At 31.4% G+C, this 22,644-nt stretch overlaps 1 long non-coding RNA gene across 1 annotated transcript; it reads right to left on the reverse strand.

Annotated features, from left to right (window-relative positions):
• Positions 1 to 718: 718 nt before the first annotated feature.
• On the reverse strand, positions 719 to 22,444 carry LOC118183621 (uncharacterized). Its single transcript, XR_004757264.2, has 4 exons — positions 21,332 to 22,444; positions 17,442 to 17,683; positions 11,685 to 11,739; positions 719 to 1,860 (listed from the first exon to the last, which is right to left on the reverse strand). It is a non-coding gene; the product is annotated as an uncharacterized LOC118183621 (long non-coding RNA).
• Positions 22,445 to 22,644: the final 200 nt, after the last annotated feature.

Here is a 22,644-nt window from a genome sequence, read left to right on the forward strand (position 1 = left end):
GACCCCCTTCCATTATATTTTCCTTTAAAATGGAAAATTTCTCGCTAAGCAGATTTTGTACGAATTTTTCCAGAGATGTATTTAAAAACTGGCAACTATCAGTATTGCTATGTTTCTTGCTGTGGGTAAAAGTGATGTATTTCACCATGTTTGTAGCGAGGACTTCGATTTCGTGGTCTTTAACCTTCACCAATCCTTGCATTAGCTGATGAGCATCATAATGTATCAAATTATGAAATACCACAGGTATCTTTTTTTGTAGACGGTATTTGAGGTTGCTCAAATTGTGTAATGCTCTATAACGTCAGGTCAGGTGATCATGATCACAAATGTGATCCTTATGAAGTGGCTTCTCACACAGATGACATAAGGTAGCCATTACAAAGTCCAGTTTTTGTTGCGGGGAAAAATACAGATTACTTTTTTCCCCAAGTTCTTTTTTGTGGACGATATTATGTAAAAAATTGTCCACTGCATCTGATACTTGATAACTGTGAGCAAGTTTCACACTTTTATCATCAGAACCTAATAATGCTGCATCATATACACAGCCCATCATGAAGCTTGTGGGTACATATATATCATAATAGGCCCGATGGAAAAAGTGTGAAGCCCGCTCACTTTTTATCGAGGATCGGATGCAGTGGATAATTTCCTATATAATATGAAAAAAGTTAAATAATGCAAAAGATGAAATTGTTTAGATTTATTTTTTAACAGTAAATCTTGGGGGATATGTTAGCAGACATATGCAGAAGTAGTTTAAGAAGTCTGTTAGGCGAGTGTTCATTTCCAAATGCCTCAAATGGGAAATATTTTTTATCATTACATAATAATTCTGTAGCAAGCTGGGTTGTAAAAGCCCTATAATTTTTACATTTCAAAACAATAGATTTATTTTCAAAAGATAATATATATGAGAATGTAATTAGATATAATAATAGTGATAACTTCATCATGCGATATTTCAGCCTCCCATAGTCTAAACATTTTAGCAGTTCACATGAAATCAAATTCTTTTGATACTAACAAATGATTTTTACAAAATGTACAATCTAATTTTTTCATCACAGAATGTACACAATAACACACTATATACGTCAGTGGAGTAGCTTTAATATTTGCAATGTCTTATACACTTAAAAATAAGTTTGAATCCAGATACTTCTGGTTCTTCTATGTCAACATCCATCTTTTTGTTCACATTCAGTCTGACTTATCGTAATTTCACCATGAATGGTAGACTTTAAAATTAGTGAAAGAGAGTGAACCCATGCTTCATATACTTGTACAACTGTTGCATCAAACTTTATTAACAGATCAAACTATATGTCTTATTATTTTTATGCAAAAAGAGCAATGATAGCTTCTCAAATAAAAACTGAATTATTTTCTTTTTATATTGAGAAGCGTATTTTTCTAATTCATGGAGAATGCCTCGAGTTACGAATAATAAATTTTAAGAAGGTATTGGTTTAACTTATGAACCAATTGCAGTTGGCACAGGTGAAACCTCAACGTTTACTTAACAGCTTGCACACTGTTGTTTGTGGCACCTGTAACTCTCTGCTGGCTTTATATGTTGGCTTCTTTGGGCTGTGTACACTGGCTCCACAATTTTTTCTGAGATGGAAAGTTGGCCAGAATATTAATCACAAAGCACACTGTCTCATTAAATGCTATATTACTTCAAAATAGATTTGTATGTGGGTGGATCAATAACAAAGTTTCATTTGAACTCATGCTGCACTCTCACAACACTGCTTGTATTTGCAAATTTTAATACCAGCTTCATTACAGTGGTATCATGGTATTTTCGATGTCACTGCCCTCTAACAGCCTAAGTCATGCCTAATGATTCTGCAAAGAAAAGAAATGAAAAATTTTTGAGTCATGAATATCACATTCATTAACATATTCAAGTAACTGTTAATTTTATGACACCTTGAAATTAGGGAATGCTTTTGTGCTCACCCTATATTTTCGAAAAATTGCATTTGCAAAGTGAAAAGTTTTAATTTATTAAATGCTGATTAGCAAAGCAAAAAGTTTTTTTTTAATTTATTAAATGCTGATTTAAATTACACTACATCATTTCACAAATTTACTTACTTTGTTGGATAATCAATATTTAAAAAAATAATTGGGAAGTCTAGCTTGTTTTTTGTGGGTTAAGTTCTGGTAATTGCTGCACTTATATTTTTCTTTGCAACAGCTACAAGTTCAGTATAATCAGCGATACATTTTGATGTAGGCATACTTTGCACTTTGAGTATTATACTGAAGTGTGCATATTAACAGGTGTTACAGATGAGGAACTGCTACCAAGAAAAGAATAGCTCATGTAATGCAGAAGTCATGGTAAGCTGCCCAGCTATTCAATAAATTATCCATAAAATCTTTACCAATCCTCAGACGGATTTTCTGATTTGAAACCTTTAAACGTGTTTCTGTTTAATGAAAATTAATAATATTTCCCAGTCTTCACAGCATGTAGGTTATCAGTTTCAAGGATATTCCCTATTTGGACATAATATCACTCACATAATGAAATGCACTTTATATAGTATATCCATGGAACTAAAAACATATTTTATCAGTTTTTTCAGTAATGGGTATTTTTTGCAGCAATTCCACTTTTTGTTTAATGGACTCCGAAAGATACTTTCGCTTTTTATATCCTTTACATATTAGTATATATATATCGGAAATTCTATTTGAAATAATCGAAAGTTCAAGCTTACTTTTATAAAATTGCTCTAACAGTCTTCAAAAAAATAATAAGCCGGATCCAATTCGAAGATTAAGGAACAATGCAATCTGCAACATTAACTGAAATAGATAATTAGATAATTTTATCTTAGCTTATCCCGTCCTTTATACATTAAACGCGCATTCGTAAACGTATTTTGCGCACGCGCACATGCAAATTCGCAGCCGTAAAGGTCTTACGCGGACGCATGCGCAGAAAGTTTGTAGCTTTGAGGTCCGGATTATGGGTTTCCGAATTAACGACTTTTGACTGTACAAGTAGTGGAAGTCGCAGGTGGCCTGTACATGTTTTTTACAACGTCCTTGACATTGCTGCACTCAATGCTTGGATTATATTCAAAGAAACTTGGGCACCTCTATTTCCCGTCGAGAATTTATTCTTGCACTCGTGAAAAGAACTACGAGTTGGTGCACTACGCAACAGATGCCCCCCAATTGCTCAAATACAGATACTTAAACAAAAGAAATGTGCATTTCAAGTTGCAAGGGACAAAACAAGACTGTTGTCAGCTGTGAGGGATGCCAGAAACAATTTGTGGTAAATGTGTTGCTGTCACTGTCAAGAGTTCATATTGTATCACCTGCGGTAATGTATAACAAACTTTGGAAAACATTGTGTGTTTATTCCCAATTTATGATTTTTTGTAATTTTTTGCATATGTTCTATTTTCTGCTTTTTGCATTTGTATCTTTTGTTTGTTTTTCATAGATTTTGTTTTTGTTTTTGTAATCTTACATTGAAAGATATTGTGTGCTAATTTACACTAATTGCACGAAAAAAAATTCTAAAGTATAAAAAATAAATAAAAAACCTCTAAAAATTCTTTTATGTGGTCATTTCCGCATCATTTCAATCATTTACTGTGTTTCTACTTACATTTCTTATGAGGGTCAAATTGACCCCCAATGGCGGTTTTCGGTTAGTCTGAAATTCGGCTGTTCTAGTGTTAAAGCCTTTTACAGTTTTGTAGAAGAAAGAAGCCCATACATTATTAATGAATAACAAAATAGATAATGCATGAATTCTGAAATAAAGCTTTCAAAAAGTATTTAAAATATAACACCAAGCCTACAACATGTAATAAATACAACATGTAATAATACTAAAACTGTGACTATTTTATCATACAGAAAAATACATTTATAACTTTTCCAATAAAATGGCATGAAACCCACAAAACATTTACAAAATACTTCAGATTCAGAAATAAAAAATACTCATATTTGGATAAACAAAAATAAGTAATTGTAAAAACATCAGGTTTATATTACATAAATTGCTAATTTATGCATGTTTTTTCAGCTTATACTGATTATTAAAAAAATGCCATTGTGCATTACTGCATTATATCAATATCATATTAAATAAAAATGATTTGAAAATTATATTTCAGAAAGAAAACATCTATTTCTGCAGAAGTCACCGAGAAAATAGAGAAAAATTGAATACAAGATTTTTATTTTTAATTTAGGGGGGAAACATAATGTTGTTATAATATTGAATAAATGGAAAACATTGCAGTTGTATGAATACTTAAAAGCAGCAGCTCCCAACCTATGGTATGCAATTTGTGATATATGACAGCTTAGGGGGTATGCGGAAAAACTAACAATAATGGCAAAAAACAACATGTTGCAATGAATATATATTAAATTTGTCACTGAATAAAAAAGGAAGGTAAGTACGAGGAATTCCAAACATGAAAAATGTCACTGGCCAAAATGTATACGAAAGCAATGTAACTAGCTGTATCTAACCCCAACCACACTATTTATATTACTTGATTCCTTAATTATTGCATGTTGGCTGCTCCGCTTTGTCATAGTGAATCAAAAATGATCATTTTTTATGTATTTTTGCTTTGTCACGAACTGAGAACTGAATTAATTGAATGAGAAATACTGAATCATCTGTGAAAAACTGTTTATTTTGTTTGTTCAATTTCTTTTATACATCATTTTAGATTTATTATAGTATTTGAATAGTGCATGTGGCAATGATTAGATAATTCTTCAGATAATATAAATTTTGTGCATTCTGAGTTATAAAATGAATGAAATGTAATGCCGTTAAGGGAACCTAGCACCAGAGTGTCACTATGGTAAACAAATATAGTGAATTTTAAAGAGTACAATTATTCTATTGTGATTTATGAGCTATCAACGAAGATTTAATTCAATCCAATAAGTTTAAATGAAATGCAAGGAAAAATGTGTATAATTTAATATTCCATACAATGAAGTCATGTGGTGTACACATTAGATTTTTTTTCTGAATATGTTGATAACAATACAATATACTGCAATCTTTTCAAGATTGAATCTTAATTTTTGTTTTAAATTTAGTATGTCGAATCCCACGAACGGCCTGGCTGCATGGGCATTTTCGTGATTTTTCCCCATGTGTAACGTGTATACGAGCCAGTTTCCCTTAGAAAGTCCTCCATGAAAGCATCCCTCTCCCTGGCCAGATAGCCCTAGTGTACTTTGCTGTAATTAACCTTCTAAAACTGGGCTTAAATTCTCATAATATAACCTTTCGGACAGCACGATACAAAAAACTGTTTCCCCCTCCTTTACTGTTTCCTAATGAGAAAAGTCATTAGGGTGGTCATTTGTCCCCTCCATAGATGCAGTAAAATTTACATGTTTGTTGCACGCTGGACAATAGTTTGAAATAGGTTACTATATTTGAGACTTTTTCGAGGTTTATTTTGATTTAATTTAAACTAAAGATCATTTATTTATTAAGAGCAAAATGTATACAATGTTTATATAACATTTACTACTTCTGATCAATCTTGGTAATAATTTGTGAATTTTATGTGAATTCTTTGTTCTTATTAGAAATTAGGAAAAGAGAACAGAACATTACAAAATATAACAAATATGAACTAGCTTTGTATGCCTGCAGGTCGGAATGCAATATTTTATAATTTATTTTCATTAATAAAATAGCAGTAATGAATAATTTGATGAATAATAATAATGAATTCATTAATAATATTCATTACTGTTAGATGTTTAGAATATGATTCATTACTATTAGATTTTGAGATGAACTTGTACCAATAATAATGCCCTCCTCAACTTTAAAACTTTTTGTTTCATAATTAAGTTATTGTAATATAAAAAAGAAAATCAGATATATATTCGTTGCATTTGATTATATAATTTTAACAGATATTACTTCGGACTATCGGGCAAAGGAGGTATATCTGTAGAGAGAATTTTCTTTATAAAGCTGGATTTTGTTTACATTAGCAGTTAAAAAATTCTCCAAATACCCATATATGCAATCCATTTTATAACTGCAATGTGAAGTGAAGTTTGATGAGATAATTTCTTAAATCTTCGCATTTTTGTGGTATCCGTAGAAAGAGAGAGAGAAAGCTGTTTTTATTAAAGCTGTTTTTATGTTCTGTTTAATATTGAGTAGAATTTTAATGTATGATTTAAAATTTTAGAAAATATAAATTTATCAAAATTATTTTTCAGAACAGTTTTAACAAATCCCAAAGAACAGGTTGGTTACATGTGGATTTTTCCATTTTACTTACTTAAGAATGAATGAAAATCACAAAAAGATAAATAAGAGAAAGTAGCATGCCTAACAGTAGAAGTTCGAACGGAGTTAACATTACTGAACAGTTTTATGACCTCGGCAGCAAGAAAAGCCAAAGTAACATCATATTAGATTTAAGCCTCAAGTGTAAAGCAGGCCCTAAAAAAGTAGTTGTGCCTACTTTGTAAAAGGAGCTTTAGAAACATTAAATCTCGAACAGAGTGCAAGATCGCTGAAATTTGAAACATAATATAAATATATGCATCTTTAGCAAATGTTATTAGCCAAGTGATAAACCTTTTTATTTATTTTATGGAGTTTATTATAATAAAGAAATGCTTATTGCTTACTTCGAGGTTGACAAAGCAAGCTAAGATTAATTTTTAGAGTCATTAGGCTATTTTGATACCGGAGATGTGAAAAATGAGCAATGCCCTCCTCAGGACTCAAACCCGGACCTCTCGAAATATGTGCCAAGTGTGCTAACCATTACACCGCGAAGGCATGCTGGAAGGAGGGAGAAAATACCTTATATACTTGCCCTTGGAGACCCAATAGCTAAATCACCATCCATCACCTTTTAGTTCGTGCACCACTATAGAGTCATTAGGTTATTTTTTGAAGCAGAAGACATGAAAAATTGTGCAATGCCTTCATCGGGATCGGAATCTGGATCTCTCAAAATAATCACCAAGTCTGCTAACCATTACACCCTGAAGGCATGCAGAAAGGAGGGAGAAAATACCTTATAAGTTGCCTCAAAATATGAATGCCTTCATGAAGGAATCCACCAGATAAAAGAGCAGTAAAATCACTAAACACTGGTAGTTCAACCTGGATTAAAATCCAGACGAACATGAGAGATTTTCGTGGATTTCTTAATGTATAATTTGAATGCGAGAGAGTTTCCCTTAGAAAGTCTTCCACGATAACATCTCTACCCATAGAGAGATAGCCCTCGAGTTGCTTTTCTGAATTAATTAATGTAACCTTAGTAACCTTAGTAGAGGACATTTGGAAAGAAAGCGGTTTATAATGACGTTACACAAGGGGGGGGGAATCTTATGGAGCCTGTTTATTCACTTGTATTGAACCTATATTGAACTATCTATTACCAAACGAAATTGTCAATAGTTTTATCTACATAACAACTGAGTGTAGCGATGTAACTAAATCCCATATTTACTGGTGTAAGGGAAGAAGCTTAAATGTCAGACAGATTATTTAATTAAGTATAATAGTACTACTTGCTGAAAAGTGATGTTTCATGAAAGACTGACAGAACTGGCTCACGTTCACGTTTTTAACGGGAAAACTACGAAAAGGATCATACAGATAGCTCATTCACCGGTATCTAAACCGAGTTGTTTTCACATGAAAAATTCAGAGTTATATATTCAATGTTACGTTCGTTGTGATCATCTGAGTGTAGTTTCTTTTTTTTTTTTTTCAATTTTTAGCCTTTAATAGAGACATGCTCTATTAAATTCTGATGTAAGATTAGTAATTTTTTGTTTTGTTTTTGCTATTATAGGAAGGTGCTTTCATTTAATTAACTATTGCTGTTTTTTTTAACTGTTTTTCTGAAATGACGTGTGATAAGCTTCAGAACAGTTTATGCAGAGTGCTACATCACATGCTTTACATATGACAGTTGATCTCCACTGTAAACCTTTTGCTGAACAAACAGCACATCTTCGCCTTTTCTTTGTATCAAAAGGGAAATGGGAGCATAGATACTTGCATTGTTTTTTTCGACTTGATGGAGACCACGTATGAGCTTGAAGATCAGAATAATGAATCAGCTCTCTAATCAAATTCATGCGAAAAACTTTGTGATTCTTTTCGATATTGCTTATTTTGCTTAGAATGTACGCGTTTAGCACTGTTAGGTCAAGTAGATGAAAAAATAGTTTTTTCGTCTACTTCAAAGTTCTTCTGCCAAAAGTATAACTATTGGCCATGCAATCGCTTAAATCAACATAGCCCATATTTTTGTTGTAACATGTTATGATCTCGGGCTTTGCTCATCGGCTATAATCATTGGATTGTGCATATTTGACAGCATGAAAACGTCATGCTTATCTTTCCAGCATAGAGCTGACATCCCATTTGTGAAACGCACAGTGGTTTCTCCTTTATTCAATTTTCTTTTGCTTACATCTTTTGGGAAATGCTTCCTATTTGGACGAATAGCTCCACATGAATTAATTTTATTTTCACTTAATAAATAAACGAAAAGTTCTGGCGAGGAAAAGAAATTGTCCATAAATAATTTATGGCCTTTGTCTCTAATAGTGCCACTCATTTCTTTAACGACATCATAAGACGCTGAGAAGCTGGGATCCTTAGATTTGTCTTTCCCAAGGTAAACTTCCTTATCGTAGGTGTACCCTTCCTTATCAGCGATCTTGTATAATTTTATACCCAACTGCTTGCATTTCTTTGGGATATACTGTCTAAATATTACTCTTTAAATTTGACAATAATTTGATCTATCGCTAGTTCTTCTGCGGGGCTGTAAATCTGTTTATAAGCTGTTTTTAAATGATCAAAAACTTTTCGAATTTTCTACAGTCTGTCATAATTCATAATTTTATCGGGTTTTTCTTTATTGTTTTCAAAATGCAAAAATTTTAAAATCATTAAAAATCTGTCTCTTGACATTACCTTATGAAAAATTGGTGTGTCAATTAAATCATCCACGGACCAATAATCTCGAATGCTGTGCTTTTCAACATGTCCCATGAGTAAGACTAATCCAAAAAATTTCTGAAGCTCATCAGATGTAATTGGCCTCTAGTCGGTTTCATGTTTTCTTTTACCGCTTATATCTGGCCGCAACTCTAAGATTTGAGAAGCATATCGATTAGTTTCTATGGTTAACATTAATTAAACAAAAATAACAAAAATTCATCTGAAAAGTATAACTTAAAAAAATCAACAGCAAAATGAATTCCCGAAAATTCAGTTTTTATGCCAGGTTTACCAGTAAAGAAAAATATGTTTGCTTTGCCATGCTCACTTGGCTGTCTCCATTCAAATAAATTATTAGAGTTGCTTTTGAAGTTCGGCAACTTTATCTTCATTAAAAGATTGATTAAAACATATTTCTTCTGTATCTGAACAGTCCAAATCTGTATCAGCAAAAGTTTCCTCTTCTAAATCTCTTAGCAACTTATTAATTTCATCCTGACTGAGACCTTTGAAACGAGGTGCTATTATAAGAAGTGAATAAGAGCGCGAGTTACACAGAAATCACGAGAAAAAGCTCTAACAATTGAAAGAGAGATAGCATCTGTATTTTTCTCAAGCACATTGGCGCGAGACGAAACCTACGGTCTTCGCCAAAACTTAGCCAAGGAGATAAGAAGTGGGAAACATTACATAGCCAGAGGCTGCTCTGAAGAGAAAACTAGACCACCCAGAGAATTTAAAGATAGGCAATTACGCTAAAAGGGGGAATGGAAAGCTTGGTACAGCAGTTGTACCATAGCTGGCTTAAGAGCAAGTAAATTTTGCGGTACTACAGTTGTACCGCAGGCTTAAGAAAGTTAAATAAACCTAAGCCTAAAAATTTAGTATGAATATAGTTATACATTAAATCACTTTAAAATAATTATAGGTTTATTATTTTAATATGCTACAACACTATTTCAAGACTAAGGTTTTAAAATAGGCCTAGATCTCATCAATGGTCAATAAATTAATTAATTCACTCATTTCTTCATTTTTGTTTTAGGAAAACTATTATTCAAAATAATTATGATACATTAATAATTGTTATTTTTATTTTAAATATGTATCATATTATCAGTGTATTTATTTGAAATAAATAATGTAATAATCATCTTTTGTTCATCACACTTTTCTGACATCATTCACTGCAGTCTATTAATTTTCAAGTATTAAAATAATACAGCAATTGCAGGAATAATATAAGGCAGGAATATATATTGCAGGAATAATATAAGGGAGGTGAAGAAAGGAGTCATTTCTAAAAGAGAAGGTTATGGATATTCAATTTTACAAAGTTTTATATGTGAGAGAGAAAAGATTAAGAACTGCTAACTTAAAGCATTCACTATACAGTACAAAGTCTGAAATACAGACATTCAAGACCTGGACCACACACACAAGAAAAAGTTTTTCTATTCAAAATCTAGGAATGAAGAATATAATAAAGAAAAAACAGGTATGTACAGTAAAAGTAACTTTTCTCTAGATTAGATCCCTGAATGTCACTTTCAAAGACCTGCTGGTTAGAGATCACACCATGATCAATGACAATACGATTAGTACTGCATTAACATTAGCCCAGAACACACTTTCAGCCCTTGAGTGGTTGTGGGATAAGTAGCATTTTTCTGTCTGACCTAAATAATATGTGACATCTCAAGACATACTTAATTGGAAAGGAATGTAGCGAGCAAATTCACTCATTCTTAACTTCCTAATTTGAATCAGCTTATTATTTTGTTTTATCTATCATTACCAATTTTATCAAAATTACAATTTACAATTTTTGTGAAAAGAGTAAAATGTATGTCTGTAAACTAGCTAATAGATATCAGAATTTTACGCACACTGAAATGCAGATGTAAAGCAGCTTTTTAAGAAACTATGCAGCAGTAAGTTCATCCCTGAATTCCAGAAATATTTTAATATAAAACCTGATGTGTGCAACTCATATCTGCACTGCAAGATCATGAGAGGACATGTCTGCAGATATTTTTTTAAATGTTTGGCATAGCATACAGCCAGGTATCAAATTTCATGACGATGAAGAAAGCCACAAATGTAAAAGTTTCTGGATATCAAAAATAAAAAAGCGAAATTTTCCAATTAATGGAATTTAAGAAGAAATGCTGTTAGAAAATTATATAAATGAAATCTTACATTACAATGATAATGCATCAATCATCAATCAAAGGATTGCAAATATCTGTAGTATGGCTTTAATTCCAGAAAATATTGCCATTTCAGCTTCAAGTCGCATTTAAATTTCATGTGGTGGTGATTTTAAAAATCTTTTTATAGGGAATACTTTTTTTCTTAAAGCAATAATAAAAAATATCTTTAATTTTATAATTTCTACATGTCATTTTGCAAGGTTTAAATTGATGATCAAAAGCCCAGAAAATTCTGAAATTCAGAGTTGCCAAAGTCCTCACAATTCTGGACCTCAGACTTCGCACTGTATATACTTTTAATAACACTAATAATGCCATTTTCTCTAATCAATAAAACAGTCACACTGCATTTAGTAATTCTAAGTTTTAACATAGGAAACTCAACATCAAAAATATATATATATATATATATATATTATGATATTAAAACATACCATCAAAAGCTCTATCAAAATTTACTCTCTTCACTTCCTGAATATTTTCTTGCATCTACATACAATGCAAAGAGACAAAATTTAGTTTGTAACATAATTATTAAGTCAAAAGAAACAATTCATGACAAATTATTCACACTTATTACAGACTTACATAGACCTTTCAAACATTTTTTTACATTGTTAGAAACAAATTTCAACACTACTTTAGGGTGGAAGGATAGTGCAAGGACCAACACTACTTTAGGGCGGAGGGATAGTGCAAGGACAAAACATCATAGAACCTAAAATAATAGAACTTAATGAAAGTATAAAAAAGTGATTAATATCGTTCTTTAGATGACCAAATTTCTAAAATTGGCATTATGTTTCTCTGATAAGCACATTTTATGCATTTTAAGGATGAAAATCAAATAATTCTATATCAAGTACTTAATATATGACATTAGACATATGTTTTATAAAATAAAATACTGAAGGAAGTTTTCACAAAAATTATCAGTTGAATATAAAATAAATCAGTTCATATCAACTAAACAAATGCAAATTTTATCTCAAAGTGTGCTAAATACAGTTTTCATTTCAGATATTTTCACATCTCCAAAACAAAAATAATATTGTAGTTAGTATACAAGTTATCAATGGCTTATCCCCAAGCACTTCTTTTTTAAATTACAGGTAAAAATTAAGGATGTGGCTAACATATGCAAAAATAATGTTAATCTTTTAAATTGTCAGTTTTCAATTTCTTTACAACCGAACAACTGTTTTCTACAGTTGAGATATATGACAAGTTTAAAACCATTTTTGAAATTTTCAATGCTTGTGTGTAATGAAGAGTACAGAAAATATATCGAGGATAAACAGGTCGAGAAAAAGACTTCTGTGATCAAAACGGAAAAACCAAAATAATTTTGTTTTTATTATTTTTCCAAAAATTAAGAAATTTTTCATAAACTTCCTATTGCATAAGCCATTACATGTTAATACCATGAAGACATTTTTCATTTTGTCACATTTTTGCAAAAACTTTTAGAATCGTGCGTCTATAAATCTTGCCTTGAAATCCTTCTAAACCTTTCGAATTGTAAGGTCTAAAATCTGAAAGAAAAACCATCCCTACCAAATTTGTAAGAGCAAAAAGGCAGCAATTTTTTTTCTTTTAAATGCAGAAAATACAATTTTACAGAGATAACTGATTTTCAGTGTTCTGAAGCAATTATCGTGGAAAAATATAAAAGAGGTCAAATGAAATTAATTTTAAAATAACTACAGCAGCTTTTTTATTGTTACTGAGAAGTGCTTTGGAAACTACTTTACAGAATTTATTATCATGCTTATTTGTTACGAATCAAAATACTTTTAAGTCGCCAAAATAGAAAGTAATATTACTTTAAACTATGACAGGGAAAGAAGTATTTCATTTAATAATTAAATTTTTAAAACAGAATTTCTTTCTCCTGATGAGGAGGGACCTTTAGCTGCCCTCGAAATCGATTGAGTGTTTCATTATACCTACGCTAAATACAAGGTTGTTTTTACGATTTTGATTGTCACATTAGCGTGTTTCTCTTTTAAACTTATCTTTTTCTTTGTGTGCCGCCAAATTTTGAAATAGGTTAAGAATGTGGTGCAACAAAAAAGGTTGAGAATCACTGCTGTAGAGTTTGCCAGGTGATGAAGAAGAAAGTGTTGCATTTCTTCAAATTTATGACGCTTCATCCAATAGTACTTTTACCAATAGTAAAAATTTTACTGAAATTGTACTTCTCAAACCATCGAATTACATAGTTCAAAATTTGTGGTGATGCCAAAGTTGTGCAGTTCCCTCTTTTTTTTATGTTTTAATTTTTTTAAAAAAAAAAGTGCTGTTTAGATAAGGAGGACAAGACTATGTGCAATGACGAATATAAGCAAAAACAGATTGCTGGTTAAATGGAGAGAACAGCAGTGAAAAGAAATTACATAAGGCTTCTCAAAATAGATGTTTTTTAATATGTATGTTCCTAGCTTTTTTTAATTTCATTGATTCATTGCTCTTTTATAGAATTCTTAATTCGAAATGGCTGCTGCCTTTCACGCATTAGCCTGGTGAAAACTTAATCACCGACATGCCAACTTCTGAGACAGAAGAGTGAATAATCAGAAAGTACCCATAAAAAATCACAAATTTGAAAGTTGCCTTTTTCCAATACAGTACATAATCCAGAATCAAATTCAGGTTCCTTCCAGTATGGCTGAAGAAAATGGGAGGGATGGAAGAAACTAGAAAAATGCTTCAATATTTCTGCAATAAAATTCAAAGCAATTATATAATTTTCTTCAAAGAATCCAGTTGAAGTGTGATAAAATTTTTATTCATTTATTGATGAAATATTTCACAGAATTTTTCCTTTTCAACATGCTCACACAATAAAAATTATATTTAAGAAAATTATAATTACAATTTAAGCTTTTATAAATGAATTCTAAACTGTCTTATTTAAATATTTGTTTTTTAGGAATATGTACAGATCTAAACACATAGCTAGTACCAAAGAAGGTTATTGCTGCTACACAAATAAGGTTAAATATACACGCAATAAAAATATTTAAATTCATTAGTAATATAGCTGTGCTGAATATCAATAAACTATAAATTAATAACAAATAAAAAATAAGCAAATAAAAAAATCTGAAAAGTTTCAGATTTGAACAACCACCCAAAAGGGTTTGTTAAGGTTTGTTTTTTTTATGCTTTTGCTGAACTTGCAGTGTACCAGTCTGCTGTTGCACTCACTCCTGCTAACCCACTTCTTTTTGTCTTTTTAGCTTTATTATTAAGCATCAACAGCAAAATTTTAAAAAATTTTAAAAGCAGCATGTGTTTAAAATTCCCTATGAAGTGCTAACATTTTTCTATCTTTACAGTCTTTTCTCAGTGTATCATACCAATGTACAGTTTTCTTAGAAAGATCGCTAGCAAAACTTTTTTTTTCCCCTTTTTATTATTAACATTTTTTGTGTTATATTTATTAATTAAATATCTTGTTCTTAGCAACTATGCCAAAATTCAGCTGAATGACAAAATTACAAAATAGTTAAAAACAACATATCTTTTTAATCTGTACAGTGTTGTTACAGCTCACTTTCAGATCTTTGGGTTTGTTAAAAATTCATTAAAGTTTTACAAAACATGAAATATAAAATTCAAAATTCAGGCTTCCAGGTGCATATGTTCGAGTTAAGGACTATGTTATTCAAAATTTGATGACTCTACAAACCATCACTCTTTCACAGTGCACAAAAAATACATACATTCATGCAGATTCTTCCTCTTTTTCAATTTCTTTCATTTTCTTTATAATTTTCTAATTTCCATTTCTGAACTCTCATTATTCAATTAACACCCTTTTGGGCTAAAAAATAAATTTTTTCCAGCTGATTTTCTCCAATAGAAGAAACTTGCTGATTCTGCCTAGAATACATCATTTCAAAAATCTTACTTTACTCTGATACTGTTTGCTGTACTCTAAATCTGATATAGTAGAAAGGAATGTTACTTCTGAAATTTCACATGAACAATATAACAAAATTTACCAGGCACACAATAAATTTCCTCTTTGAAATTTATTAATTAAAATATTAACAAATGAGTTATTGTATGCTGTAACAAAAAATACTATTTTTATGATGATGCAACTCAATTTTGAAATTAAATTTTCTCTTTTGTTTCAATAGTTCAATAGTTTTTACCATATTTTTTTTCCACTGCAGAATAAATTTTGCAATCCTGTTCACAATATGTAAACACTGTTAAATTATCCATGAAAATTATGTTACTCAATATTAAAAAAAAGAGATCAAATGTACACCACTGATCTTCTGTTTGATATTACACCTATGTAAATACCAAAATATACAAACACATGCACTGTGAAATGAGGAAGACACATAGTCTGGGAAAGGGAATAACACAGAGAAAAAGAGGGTTTGTGCAAATGTTCAATAGAAAGAAAAGTCCGAATACTGATTTAATTTATGCAATCAAATGAATTTATTCTCCAGATTATATTGCTTGAAACTACAAATAAATTGTTAAGAGTAATTTTTTATTAGTTATAATATGGGTTATTTCTTTTTCCTATGTTTTTTTTTTTTTTTTTTTTTTTTTTTTTTTACAGGGTTCGAACACATTTCTGCACACAGAATTAAGTACTTTTAAGGACCATTAATGAAAACAATTAAGGGCCTACAAGCAAATCGGAATAAAGAAAATAAAGGAAAGATAAACATGTTAAGAAAAAGATTCTAGTATCAGAAATAAAACATCCAAATATTATGTTTTCATTGTTTCTCTAGACGTTCTCCAAACAATAAGAAATTCATCGCAAACTTTCCGTAGAATACATTTGTTACGTGTTATTACCATGAAGACATTTTTTATTTTGTCACATTTTGTGGAATCTTCTAGAATCGTGGGTCTATAAATCTTGCCTTCAAATCTTTCTAAACTTTCCAATTTGCAATGTCTAAAATGTAAAAGAAAAATTACCTCTGCCAATTCTGTAACAGCAAAAAGCCACAAATATTTTGGGAAAAAATCAGAGAGGAAAAAAGTGTAAAATTAATTTTATAGAGAAAACTCATGAATATTCTGAGAATTACATGGAAAAAACTCTTCCCATGAAAAAATTAAAAAGACATTTTTAATTAATTACATAGCTGCTTTTGCTAAGAACTGTTCGTAAACTGTACTTTGTACACCTTGTTTATTTTTCAGATTCAAAATACCGTATAATGGCCAAAATGGAACTTTATAGTATGACAGCAAAAAATAAAATTTATAAATTTGATGAATATTTTTATTTCAATGTTATTTTTTAAATATAATTGCAATATATTACATTTATTTTAATGAAATTTATCAATGTTACAATGTTTTAAAAAAATCGTCGAAAAATTCCCAGATCTCGGAATTAAAAATTTTCTATAGAAACTAATCTTAAAATCGCCAAAGTGTTGATAAGTCGTCCAATTTAGAACCGTTTAATAAAAGAATTCACATTTCCAAAAGCGAAAAGTTGTTTAAGAGCTCTTCATTAGAAAAAATTAAATAATTTTGAAATGCTTATGTTTCTTGCTCAGAAACTCGAGTACTCCACCATTTATATAAGAAACAGGAAAAAATTATAACCCATGAACCTATTCAAAAGATAACCATAGTCATCAGTGAATCACCAAAAATATTCCTCCAAAATGCTAATTCACACTCAAAATAGCAGTCTGAAAACCAGACAGAAATTTCAGATGATTAATATTAAAAACTTTTTGCCGAAATTAAGGACTTTTAAGGGCCAAAAATCGATTAAAAAAAACCTAAGGACTTTTAAGGTCTCTCAAAGTGCCATCAAATTAAGCACGACTTTAACTGTATATGTCGTCCACGTCATTACTCTTGTCAATCAGAAGTTAATTGCAAAAATTTAGCATAAAAATAATAAAGGTTATTTATTTACATTATTGCTTTGCATCTAATAGACTTTTTCCAATTATCTAAATCCTAAGACACAAAATTTTTCCAAATTTTTTAGCACAATCCTAAGAGTATGCATTTTTAATGAAGCTAACTTTAATTAATTTAATTATCCTGATAATTTTGCCTCTTGTTTTCTAATATATTATTAGGATAATCATAACACAAGATAAACTTTAAAAATAATAAATTTTCAAAAAATTTTCATTTCAGCATGCATACAAATATCTATTATACTTTACCTTAACAAGCCATTACAGAAAAATTTCCACACTCAAATAGTGTTAAAACATCACATAAAAATTCTTGCATTTCCAAACATTTTATCATCTTCTGCTTGCACCATTTCATCTTCACATAATGCAAATACAGACCCATCAAATTTCAAGAAAAAAGATCATAATGCATCCATGTTCCATGTTCTCGGTATAACCAACCTGCCCCCACTACACCTTGTTGCAAAGTACAATATCTCACTTCCAATCTAAAAAAAAAAAATTTTTGAATATTTTTAATTATCTATTTATTTTGTCACACATTTCATTACCATAATTAATAACATGCAAGCATTAGAAAAAGAGAGAGAACCAATTTCATGCAGTTTTTCAGTATCCTTAAGCAAACAAAAAATTATGATATTAACATTCTAAGTATTTTCGCAGTGATCATAAATTATATCTTATAATTTAAACCAGCATATTATTGTACTAATTTTTTTTATATTTTGTTAACTTTTTTTTTTTTTCCAAGTTATGAGAGGAGAATATATAATACATAAAAAGAGTGATAGAAAACATAAAGGTGAATCTTGGGATAATGGTAACTTGGCGATTTCTTGGCGACCAACCCTGCTACAGCAACCTGCTAGTTTTTTTTTTTTTTGTTTTTTTTTCTTCTTTTTGGGGGACGCCATTTTGTTTTCACGAAGTATTTTGTTAGGCTTTCTCCTAGCTAGGCTAGGAAGTATTTTGTTATAGGCTTTCTCCCCCCCGCCCAACGATCTGCTAGCCGAATTATGCTTATGCTAGAACTTTTATGAAACAAAAGTGCTTAATCACGACGAAGATTAGGTGCGAAATTGAGAGAAAGTGCAGAATCGCCCACAGCTTGGCACGTTTTTAAGAATTGCACATACGCGGTATCCATGTACACGTCGACCTATTTTCACTTAAAAAAACATCCCAGAATTGCACAAAAATGGCATTGTGCATACTCTTGACTTTATCCATGTACACATCGACCTATTTTCATATTTTCACTTAAAAAGTCAAAGAAAATTTACAAAAATCGAATTCTTGTTACTTTTGTAAAAAGCGCCAAACAAATAAGTGGGCAATTCTGCACTTTAGCAGTGACATTGTTTCAAAGTGCTTATTAGCTAAAATCACAATCGAAATTTTCCGGAAAATGTCACATGACATGTCTCATGATCTCTCATTTCTCTGAGACAAAATAATCTGTTATTCGAACCGTGTACTTCTCAGATTATTGCTAAAGTCCTACCTGGTAACCTTTATCGCCTTACCAAAATGTCGCAAAACTACCTGTTACCATATTCCAAAGATTAGCCCACATAAAAAACAAATGTTTTAGTTCTTTCCCAAAATATCCACAGAAATACTGCATCAACTCGTCATTGACACAAGACTTATCACAGCTCGTTTCCTTCTTACCTCTATCATTCCTGATATAGTAATAGATTTATGCTGTGTGGCAAAAAAGAAATCCTTGACCACTATATTTAATTGTTTAAGTACAGCAAAACATCATCTGAAAAGGTCTAACCTTACAAAACTGGGCAGTATGAGCCAGAAACATTCAAAAGAGCTATACAGCTCAACATAAAACAGAAAATGAACTGAATTAATGTCCAAAAACATGACATGTTGCATGAAGCCAGTTACGGTTTCTAACAAAGATTAAGATCAAATAAGAAATTGCATCTCTTTATACTTATATTTGTCCATATACAGCAGTGTTTATATGATGACAGTATCCATATCATGTCGCATAAATGCATGGATAAAGTAAAAAGCTGTATGAAAATACTTCCTTCAGTATTATATAGCAATTACAAATATTATGCCTCTTTTAGATATTTTACAAGCATCAAGTGCTTCTACAATGTATTTTATCTTTCTAAGTACACGAAAACCCATTAGATTTAACTTTTATTTATTTATTTACTGTGTGCGTGTGTATCTTTAAATACTGAGAAATGCATTTCTCAGAAATTTATATGAAGAGGTTACGCATTAGCACTTGAACATAATTTGTTTTTATAACCTGAATATTAGTGTATTAATTAGTTGCTCTTTGTAATATTTTAATTATCTTATTAATATATTTTGCTATTACATATCCAAATTTGGGACAATTTATTACGCGAGTGCTATATACCACTGTAAGATACAATGCACTTGTAGGAATCACTAACTTTGCTATATCACTTCTAAATATTACATGAGATAACGAATAAACTAAAACTAAACTCAGTGGCGGAACAGCCCTAATGGGCCAAGGCCTGCAGTGCCCGAAATCTGCTTTCTTAACCACGAGTCCTGGGCTGCATAAGCATATGCCCTGAACAAGTGGTCAGCTTATCGCAGGACCCCAGTGTTTAGTCCCCAAGCGAACTTGGTACTCATTTTATCGATTCAAGTGATGGAAATCAAGGGATGAAAGGCTGAGTCGACCTTGCCCCGCCTGGGAATTGAACTCCGGACCTGTAGTGCTGCTGTGCGATGCGCTAGCCACTGCACCTCTTGAGATATGAATAACAAGGAAAAATGAGCAACTCAAAGCATCATGTTATTCACTATGGCCATTCTAAAATCTCGCAACATTAACTTTTCATTATACACATACACATTATTTACACTGGTTTCACAGTTAATAATTCAAACAATATTTTCAATTGGTAGCACAATTCCACATGGTTTAATGAGGGTGAAAGCCATCTCAGTGGTGCAAAGTAATATTCTTGCAATCTTAATAACAGAAAAAGGAAGATTTAAAAAAAAAAAATTTAATTTATAATAAAACATAAATTTATATTACCTCAATAATATCTGAAAATCAGATGCGTTCTGCAATATGCATCAATGTGTTTTACAATTCACCCAAGTAAGGGACTTTTCTATAATGGTTTAAAAATTTTGTGGTTTGAAAAATTCATTTTGAAGTCTTTTTTCTCTATGTAAAATATGTTTCTATCTTAGAATGAAACATGCTTCATTGGTTACAAATCTATCAGTTTACCTGACTGTACACTGCTCCAAACCCAGATATATAATTTGAAACCTTGAGCAGTGGCAACCATGCTGGTGATACTGAACTGATTTATCAGAGATTCAGTAAATGAAAACAGAGGCATATGTAAATTATTATTTCTATTCATTAGATCACTATGTCAGCAGATTCTATACCAAATGAAAATCTTATAGCTAGTGGCAGTGAAAATGATAACACTAAACTGAGTCATCAGAGGTTCAGTACTGGAAGATATAAAGAGTTATAGGAAATGTATTGCTTCTGTTTGTCATATGATTATGTCAGCAGATTCTCCATCTGCCTGCCCCAATGTCAGTGTCTGATATATTTCATCTGCTCAGGTTAATGTGAACATTTTGCAGCTAATTAAACTAATTTCCATTACAAACATAATTTTCTTAAGTGAAATTGCATATATTGCAAGCTGTCATATCAGTTTTAAACTTTTCAAGTAAAATAATCATTAATTCATTAATCAATCCTAAAATAATTATTAAAAATTAGCACTAAAATTAAACTACTAAAAATTTTGAAATTTTTTATAAAAATATTTTTATATTCACATTTTTTATGAAATTGTATCTCTTACAAACAGCTATTCTGTCTGTATTTGTTTCACATTGTTCAACAATTTTTCAGTTGAATTCTTAATTTCAAAGAATTTTTGATAGCTTCTTTGATCAGAACCTTTTGGTTTAATCCTAGTATTCTTATACTTACGTTTACATTATTGTTAGGACTATTATGATACTTTTGATAAGCAAAGTGGCATATATCCTTTACTAGATTTGTATGGCCCTGAAAAGAGAATTAAAAAAAAAAAGGCGGTTAAGAAAATTGACGGAGACCTTTAACTAACCGGGAAACAGTCTTTGACCGCATCTAAATTTTCCAAGAATATATCCTAACCACTGCGTTTCACTTCACGCCGAAATAAATACAGTAGATGATCAGCAAGGTTTTCTTTATGGAGACCGCTTTCTTGGAGTTTGGCTTTCAGCAGTCGCCAGTTGAATTCTATGCACTGGGTATGTCCACCAGTCACCGGATTCACAAAATTCCTTGTGTGGTTCATAGTCTAGTGCACATAATATCCGTGCCTGGATAATGATGAATACGCCCTTCATTCATCAGTTTTTATGGTGGTACCTTCCGCAACGTATTCCTTAATCAGTGGTATTAGAGTATCTGCAGATCGTTTGTTCTCTGGCCATATTTCGAGTCGAAATTCTTTTGTTTCCCTCTGAAACATTCCGATAATCCAGGAACCTTCAATTACTCGTCCCACGTTGTACTCTCCTCTGAAGTATTGCATTCTCAGAACTTTCTCCCTGAGAAAAAATATATGTCGGCAATATAACTTTCTCAGGTCTTAGCGAGCCAAGTACCTTTCGCCTGCGATACTTGCTCGTCTTTTCCAGACGCATGAGTCCGAAGGCAACGGAATATTCCCACTCCATTTTATACAGACGAAGATAACAACGTCTATTCTCTGGACAAAGTAGAAAGATGTCTTGTTTTGCACCCGTTTAAGTCTTTCTACACGGATGGGCGAAAAATCAAGCTTAGCTGGAGGAAAGGCAGATAGAAAACGGGCAATTTCGTTCACAGGAGAGAGAAAAAGAAACTTCGCACTTTTTATACGAATTCAAAATGCCAAGAAGAAAAACATGGGACAAAATAAAATTAAAGTAAATGGCCCATAGTAATGTAAGAAAAAAAAATAAAAATGGGCCTATAGAAAGGGGTAAAAAAAAAAAAAAAAGTAGAAAATTTCCTAAAAATACGATTGAGTCCATGCCTTTAGTCAAAAGGGAAAGAGGCTGTGTACATTTACTTTAAATAGTGTCTCCCAGGTGTGTGTGGTGAGTGTGTTTGGTTAAGGCTTCTATATACCAGGCGGCCGACGCTGTCGCAAAGGCTAATCGCACCGACGGAGCGAATAGCTAAAAAGCTATTCACACCACCTACGTTCGCGCATGAGCCCAATCAGCCCAGGTACCAGCATTTTACGCCGATTTCCGTAAGGCAGTCGGTAGCGAGAGCGCAGGTTGTTAACCGTAACTCAACAATAGAAAGGGTTGTTAATAGTTCACCAGCAAGAGAATAATTTGCAAGTAATAATAATTATCAGTTACAAAGACGCGGTCAATCTGTACACATGATAATGTT

The sequence above is a fragment of the Stegodyphus dumicola genome, chromosome 4, assembly GCF_044657685.1.
Source record: "Stegodyphus dumicola isolate Sdum_Otavi_A_Nest chromosome 4, ASM4465768v1".
Classification (NCBI taxonomy): Eukaryota; Metazoa; Arthropoda; class Arachnida; order Araneae; family Eresidae; genus Stegodyphus; species Stegodyphus dumicola.